We start from the raw sequence: 8,086 nt of genomic DNA on the forward strand, positions 1-8,086 counted from the left end.
TTATTTATTTATTTAATGTATATGAGTACACTGTAGCTGTACAGATGGTTGTGAGCCTTCACGTGGTTGCTAGGAATTGAATTCAGGACCTCTGCTCACTCCAGCCCCGCTTGCTCCAGCCCAAAGATTTATTTGTTATATCTAAGTACACTGTAGCTGTCTTCAGACACACCAGAAGAGGTCAGCAGCTCCCATTACAGATGGTTGTGAGCCACCATGTGGTTGCTGGGAATTGAACCCAGGACCTCCGGAAGAGCAGTAAGTGCTTTTACCTGCTGAGCCACCTCTCCAGCCCCTTGGTTTTCTTTCAAGGTGTCCTTTTTAGGGCATATCTCCCACAGCTTTGTATCGTGGCCCACTGCTGCCTAACATTCCGTAGTCAGTATTTTTTTTTAAGATTTATTTATTTACTGTATGTGAGTACACTCTAGCTATCTTCAGACACCTGAGAAGAGGGTGTCAGATCTCATTAGGGTGGTTGTGAGCCACCATGTGGTTGTTGGGATTTGAACTCAAGACCTTCGGGAGAGCAGCCAGTGCCATCTCACCAGCTCCCGTGGTCAGTATTATGGCTCTGTTGAAGGCTCTAGATGCAAGCTGTTGTTGGAGTTGAGGTAGAGGCACAGGGTGGTCTTAATACTGCACCTGGGGGCTTTTGGTAAGTGCAGGTATATGTGTGTGTGTGGGGGGGTCGGTAAGGATGAAATGTCAAGATTAGATGGGGAGACCCCTCAGTCCTTGCTCTGAACCAGATTGGGAATTTAGGGGCAGCTGTAATCTTTCCTAGCCAGGGGTAGGAGGAAGTCTCTGTTTCCCTACAGTGGCCAAGTGGGTCATTGTGGTGTAGGACTAGCAATGAACATTTCTCTCTTAGCCCAGTCCCACCAGGCTTGGCTTCTCCCATAATGGGCTGGTAGGGTAGCTAGGACTTCCCTACTCTATTTCCATGGCTTGGCCTCAGGGAGAGGTTACAAAATGGCAGGAGAGTAGGAGAGAGGCCGAGTCTGGGGAGCAGCCACTTTGTCTATGCACTGCCCACAGGCTACTCTTTCAGGCTAAATGTCTGCCTTTGGCAGCAAGCATGTTGGCCACTTGGCGATTTAGAATACTGAGGCTCAGGAAAGGCAGACAACACACAGTAGGCACCAGGGGCTTGTGGGATCTTGGGTCGTTCTTTAAGGTATCCTTGAGTAATAGATGGATTCTTCCTACCCATCCTTCCAAAGCCTCCCTGTCTCTGGGCCCCTTCTAGGCCTGGACATTTGTTTTTCTACAAGTGATTAGTGAGCCAGGCACAGTTTCTTGGTCAAACTGTTTGCCCACTCCTAGGTCTCAGGTGTCTGGGTACCTACCTCCTACCTTGGTTTTGGTCCCCAGACTCTGGATTTGCATGCCCAGCTTCTCCCTAACACTGTAGGCCATTTTCGGCATCTTTTCAGTCTAGCCTGTAGGAATTCTCTCACAAGCATCACAGACTCTCTTTTCCATGCTCTGACAGGCTGGCTTCCTGGCACCTTTCTCTCATACATTAGTGGCTTACAAGCCATCTCACCTTCTTACATACATCTCAGGGTTATCACAGAGCTCTTAGAATGGCTCAGTACAAGGGTGGGGTGGGGGGGGAGTGGCTGAAGGAAGAAAGCAATGCTTTATCAAGATTGATCCTTGTTCTAAAAGATAATGTATGAGACGAACCAAATGCTGTCAAAGTTTACTCCTGTGGCTCTGCCAAAACCTGGATTCTTAGAGGAGGTGCATTTCTTGGTTCCCCTCAGCTAAGTGTAAAGCTCACACCATCTTCCCATGAGGCCTTGGTCTTCAGGGGTACTTTTTCATAGACACCAAGACCCAAGGTCCTATAGGTATATCTGGACACAGGGGCACGTTCATCCAGAGCCCTTAGGGAGTATGTGTATCTTCATGACCAGACCTACACCCAAGGCCTGGACCTGACATATACACAGATAAAAACATGGATCCTGGAGTTTCACATGTAGATCTGCACAGGCCTAGGCTGTAGGCATACCTGTGTCACATATATGGGTATCGAGAGATAAATATTCACAGGTACTAAGGGATGGGTTCATGTGCATATTTGATCACTTCCATAATGCATGCATTCATATGAAGTTTATGTGTACAGATACCTAATCATAGGTCTATGGAAAAATGATCACTTGTGCATACATTTATGTCTAGGGAGTACACATGCACTTGGTCCTAGGATGATGGAAATCCCTGTGGTGCAGACTTTCTCTCTCTCTGTCTATCTGTCTGTGTTTCTCTGTCCCTCTGTCTATCTCTCTCACCCATGCCTGTACGCAAGTTCTCAGAAATGTATATGCACAGACATCCAGGTCCAAGCTTGTATGTAACCTATTCACTCACAATTGCGCACACATAGGCACCCAAAGGTATGTATACACACACACTAGAAATACCAGTCTCAGTCAATGGGCTCCTCTGAATGCATACACAGCTATGTAGCACTTTGGTAGGCCGGTATATACATACAGACAGGAACACTAGGCTGCACACATGACTAGTATGCATTTGTACATGGAAATGTATTTGCACAACTACTTTTTATAAGGTACCCATGCACCTGCTAGGCATATCTGCACACCCATAGTCCAGAAAATATATACTTATGCTTGTAGTACAAATTTGTACATAACCACACCATCTATATCCCAAACAGCAAAGCATGAACACTACACACCTTGATAGAAAGGTACCAAAGGATTATAACTATGTGCACACATGTGTGGGAGTATACTGTGGGATGCACAACTTTACACACTCTAGAAGGTACATGTACCTTCATGTGCACACGAACATCCAATTATCCTTGGATGTTCCTCTCTACCAACCCTGCCTAGATGGTTATGGCTCCCAGTTCCTATAGCTGGCAGAATTCTTTGGTGAGGCACAGCCTATGACTCATGCTTTTAGCTCAGCTTTTCCAGACACTTGCTCCTTCCCTTGGGCTGTCACTAAGCCTAAGAAGACAACAGTGTGCCTACTTTTCTGAACTGAGGCATGAGTGCTGTCTTAGTTAGGGTTTCTGTTTTTTGTGAAGAGAAACCATGACCATGGCCACATTTATAAAGGACAACATTTCATTGAGGCTGGCTTACAGTTTCAGAGGTTTAGTCCATTATCATCACGGCAGGAAGCATGGCAGTGTGCAGGCAGACATGGTGCTGGAGAAGGAGCCAAGAGTCCCATATCTTGATCCATAGGAAACAGAAGGAGACTGTGTGCTACATTGGGCATAGCCTGAGTATAGGTGACCTCAAAGCCCACCCCCACAGTGACACACTTTCTCCAATAAGGCTACACCTTCTCCAACAAGGCCACTCTTCTTAATAGTGCCACTCCCTGGGCCAAGCATACACACACACACACACACACACACACACATACACACACACCCCTATGGGGCCATTCCTATTCAAACCACAAGTGCCTATAACTATACAGATGTTCAGCAGGAGAATAACTTGGTATGGACCAAGTTTGGTGGAACACTAGAAGGGGATTTTGAGCAGTTGTAAAAGCTCTCCAATCTATCCATTTTCCTAACCAGCAGTGTGGCCAAGGATGGCCCATGGGCACAGCTTCTAGAACCCCCTGGAATGCTGCAGATTTCATCCTCGAATTTTCCTGAGCTGCTGCAGTTTCCTCTCAGCTCCGTACCTGGTTTCAACCTATCCCGAGGATAAGTCAAATTTCCCTTCCTTCAAGTGAGTGCTTTCTTCTCTCACACACAGTCAAAAACCAGTCTCCTGAAATTAGCCTGGAAAGTGGGAGGTGTTGGTCCCAGCCATTATAATAAAGTGCTATCGGCTATGGGGCTCAGTACACGTGGTAGTGTGAATAAGAATGACTCTGTACGCTCATATATTTGAATGTTTAGTCACTAGGGAGTGGCACTATTGGGAAAGACTTGGAAGGATGCGATTTGAACTGTGGGGTTCTAGCTCAAGAAGCTTCAGAGGAGAATATTAGTAAGGGACCTAGAGGCCAGTCTTGTGACATTTTGGGGAAGAATATGGTTGCTTTTTTTCCAAATACAATCCGCCTGAAGGTAAACAGAAGAGTTTTGGACGAAGGAAAGCCTGATTCTAAATGGAGGAAAGGGAAGGGGAGCCTCATGGCTAGACCCTGTCCAGCTCAGCCAATGTGTAGAAAGAAATTAAAGCAAAGCTTAAACAGTGAAGGAAAGCATCGGGAATGGAAAGCTGGTGAAAACTGATTTGAAGGAGGGAGCCTAGTTCCAGTCCCAGCAAGGGGCAGACCTTGGCAGCTTTAGCCAAGTGATTCTGGCTGTACTTGAGAAGGTTTAGGAGGTGTGGCCTTGTTGGAGTGGGTGTGGCCTTGTTAGAGGAAGTGTGCCCCTGGGGCTGGGCTTTGAAGTTTCAAAAACCTGAGCCAGGCCCAACACCACTTTCTTGCTGCTGCCTGTGGGTCCAGATCTAGAGTTCTCAGCTATTTCTCCAGCACTGTATCTGCCTGTGTGCTACTATGCTTCTGTCATGCTTCCCGCCATGATGATAACAACCTTGGAAATGGTAAGCCAGCCCCAATTTTCATTTTCTTCTTTAAGAGTTGTCACAGGCTCTTGCTGACTTGATCCAGCTCTGTTCCCTCACCCCTTCCCCCATCCCCATTCTCTTCCCCTACCCTCTTAACTCCCCTCCCCATACCCTGAATCAACTCTACTCTATACAAAAAAGAAAAAAAAATGAGTTGCCGTGGTCAGGCTGGAGAGATGGCTCAGTGGTTAAGAGCACTGACTGCTCTTCCAGAGGTCCTGAGTTCAATTCCCATCAACCACATGGTGGCTCACAACCATCCGTAATGGGATCCAATGCCTTCTTCTGGTGTGTCTGAAGACAGCAACAGTGTTCTCATATACATAAAATACATAAATCTTAGAAAAAAAAAAAAAAGAGTTGCCACGGTCATGGTGTCTCTTCACAGCAACAGAACACTGTCTGACTCAGATGTCCCTGCTTTTTCACAGCTCTGGAAGGCTAAAGTCAGACAAGAACAACAGCAGGGTTGCTTTCTGGTAAGGGGTCTCTCCCTGGGCTGGAGAGATGGCTCAGCAGTTAAGAGCACTGACTTCTCTTCCAGAGGTTCTGAGTTCAAATCTCAGCAACCACATGGTGGCTCACAACCATCTGTAATGGTATCCGATACCCTCCTTTGGTGTGTCTGAAGACAGCTACAAGTGTACTCACATACATAAAATAAATAAATCTTTAAAAAGAGGGGTGTGTGTGTCTCCCTGAAGGTTGTATATAGCCATATAGCCATATAGCCATCTGCTTTCTCAGTCCTCACTTGGCTTTTTTTTTTTTCCTGTGGATGTACACAAAGGGTGTGGTCTGTGTTCTCTTTGAGGACACCTGTCCTAATAGGACATCTGTACCTTATACTTGGGATTAAAGGCGTGCGTCACCACCGCCCGGCTGTACCTTATACTTGTGACTTTATTTAGCCATCTCCTTAAAGGCCAGCTTTCCAAACGCAATCAGTATTCTAATGGATTCCACACATATGAAGTCAACCAATCTCAGACTAAAATATTCAGAATAACAATTGTGTCTGCGCTGACTTTGGGCAGACCTTTCTCCATTGTCATTTTCCTGTATTATTATTCCTTTGTGCTTTTTCCAATAACCTTGGTGTTATTTGTTTCTGGTCCCTCCTCCTTTTGTATTTACCTCCTTTACCATGGTTTTTTTTTTCTATTTTTCACTTTATATCATCCATATTCTGTTATTTCCCTCTCAAGCCCCTACTACTTTCTGTCCCTCTATGCTTTCATGGTTTCTGTGATTACTAAAAGCCCCAGTACCAGGCATGAGAAACCACCTTTCATGTGGTTGGTCAGGGTGGCCCAGTAACTCCCAAAACTATATTACCGGTTGCCTCTCAGAAGTTGAAGGTAAAGCCCCATATCGCTGAAGACACCATACATTTAAAACACAAGCCTTGAATGATTTGGGCTGGATCTAACCTGAAAGCTTCCATAGTCCTGGAAAATACTATGCTTCCCAAGTGGTAGAATTATAGGTTCATGCCACATAGACCAGCCACTATAATTTTTTTGTTTTTTTAGATAGTGTCTCTTTCTATGTAGTCCTGGCTGTTCTGGAATTTGCTATGTAGACCAGGCTGGCCTCACAGAGACCCCCAACTCCCTCCTCCCACCTATCTAACCTCATATTCTTTCTCTTAAAAAAATAAAAAACAAGCCGGGTGTGGTGGCAGCACAGCACGCCTTTAATCCCAGCACTTGGGAGGCAGAGGCAGGCGGATTTCTGAGTACGAGGCCAGCCTGGTCTACAAAGTGAGTTCCAGGACAGCCAGGGCTATACAGAGAAACCCTGTCGCAAAACAAACAAACAAACAAATAAATAAATAAAAAACAAGCTAGGTGTGGTGGCACAAGCCTTTAATTTCATCACTTGAGAGACAGAAGCAAGATCTGATTGTAGTGGCCGATAAGGCCTGCTCTGGAGTGTGGTTAATATACATAGTATCACTCCATTAAAGAAAACTGATTTTTTCCTCTCCTGTCAGCTATCATTTGTGGGTGGGACTTTGTGCCCATGTCCCCTCCTCTCTGGTGGGGGTTTTTGCCTAGCTTGAGGTTGTCCAGGTTGGTGCTGTCACAGCCTCTGTGCGTTTAAACTGTCCTGTTCCTTCTGGAAAACTGTCCTTAACATTGTCTTCCACTTTTGACTTACAATATCTCATCTCCATCTGCACAGATCCCTGAGGTTTGAGGGTAGGGGGTTGATAACAAGACAACCCATTAAGGCTTAGGGCTCCAAAGTCTCTTACTCTCTGTACATTCTCCAGTTGTGGGTCTGTCTTCATTACTATTTACTGCGAGAAGCTTCTCTGAGGACTGAATGGATTGAACTAGAAGCTTGCTTCTTGTGTGAGGTAACCCAGACCCAGAAAGACAGACATTGCATGTTCTCTTCTGTGTGGATATTAGTGTTTATGCTGTACATATGTGTGTTTCACTTAGAATACCCACAGACATTAGATAGCTGGCAACAGACCAGTTGGGAGGAGGGAATCTTCTAAGGATATGGAATATAGAATAGAATCGTATAAAGGGATATAGGGGAAACTACAACAGAAGAATTAAGTAAGGAGGTCAGGGTAGAGGAGGGACCATAGAAAGGAAGGGATAATTAAGACTAAAGGTCTTTAGGCTGGGCTGTGGTGGTGCTTGCCTTTAATCCCAGCAGTTGGGAGGCAGAGGCAGGTGGATTTCTGAGTTTGGGGCCAGCCTGGGCTATACACACTCTTCCAGCTTCCAAGGACACTGCTCATACCTGACATAGAATCACACACATAAATACAAAGAAAGTGACTCTTTCTGGGTGTGGTAACATAACCCAGCACTTGGGAGGCAGAGGTAAGTGGATCCCTGTAACATAAAGGTTATCAAGACCTGGCTACATAATAATATCTAAGCTGTTTTTCCCCCTCTCCATTGGTTTTTCAAGACAGGGTTTCACTCTTCAGTCCTGGTTATCCTGGAACCAGGATGTGTGGTGGAGGTTAAGGCAGATGTGTCAGCAGTTACAAGTACTTACTGCTCTTGCAGAGGACCTAGGTTTGGGTCCCAGTACCCCTATAAGGCAGCTCAAGACCACCTGTAACTCTAGTTCCAGGAGATCAGGCGCCCTCTTCTTGCATTTATGTGACGTGCATACCCTCATGCACACAGGATCATAAAAACACATTTTAAAAAAATTCTTCAAAAAGGTGGAGAGGTTTGGATCTCCTGGAGCTGGACTTCCAGACAGTTTCAAGAAGCTCAATGTAAGTGCTGGGAATTGAACTCAGGTCTTCTGGAGCAGCAGCAGCAGCAGCGTGTGCTTTTAATTACTAAATCACCTCTACAGCATCCAAGAAGTCTTTATTCTGTGTAAATAAAAATGTTATAGTTTCGGGCTGGTGAGATGGCTCAGTGGGTAAGAGCACCCGACTGCTCTTCCAAAGGTCCAGAGTTCAAATCCCAGCAACCACATGGTGGCTCACAACC

The sequence above is a fragment of the Mus caroli genome, chromosome X (assembly GCF_900094665.2).
Source record: "Mus caroli chromosome X, CAROLI_EIJ_v1.1, whole genome shotgun sequence".
NCBI classification, from domain to species: Eukaryota; Metazoa; Chordata; class Mammalia; order Rodentia; family Muridae; genus Mus; species Mus caroli.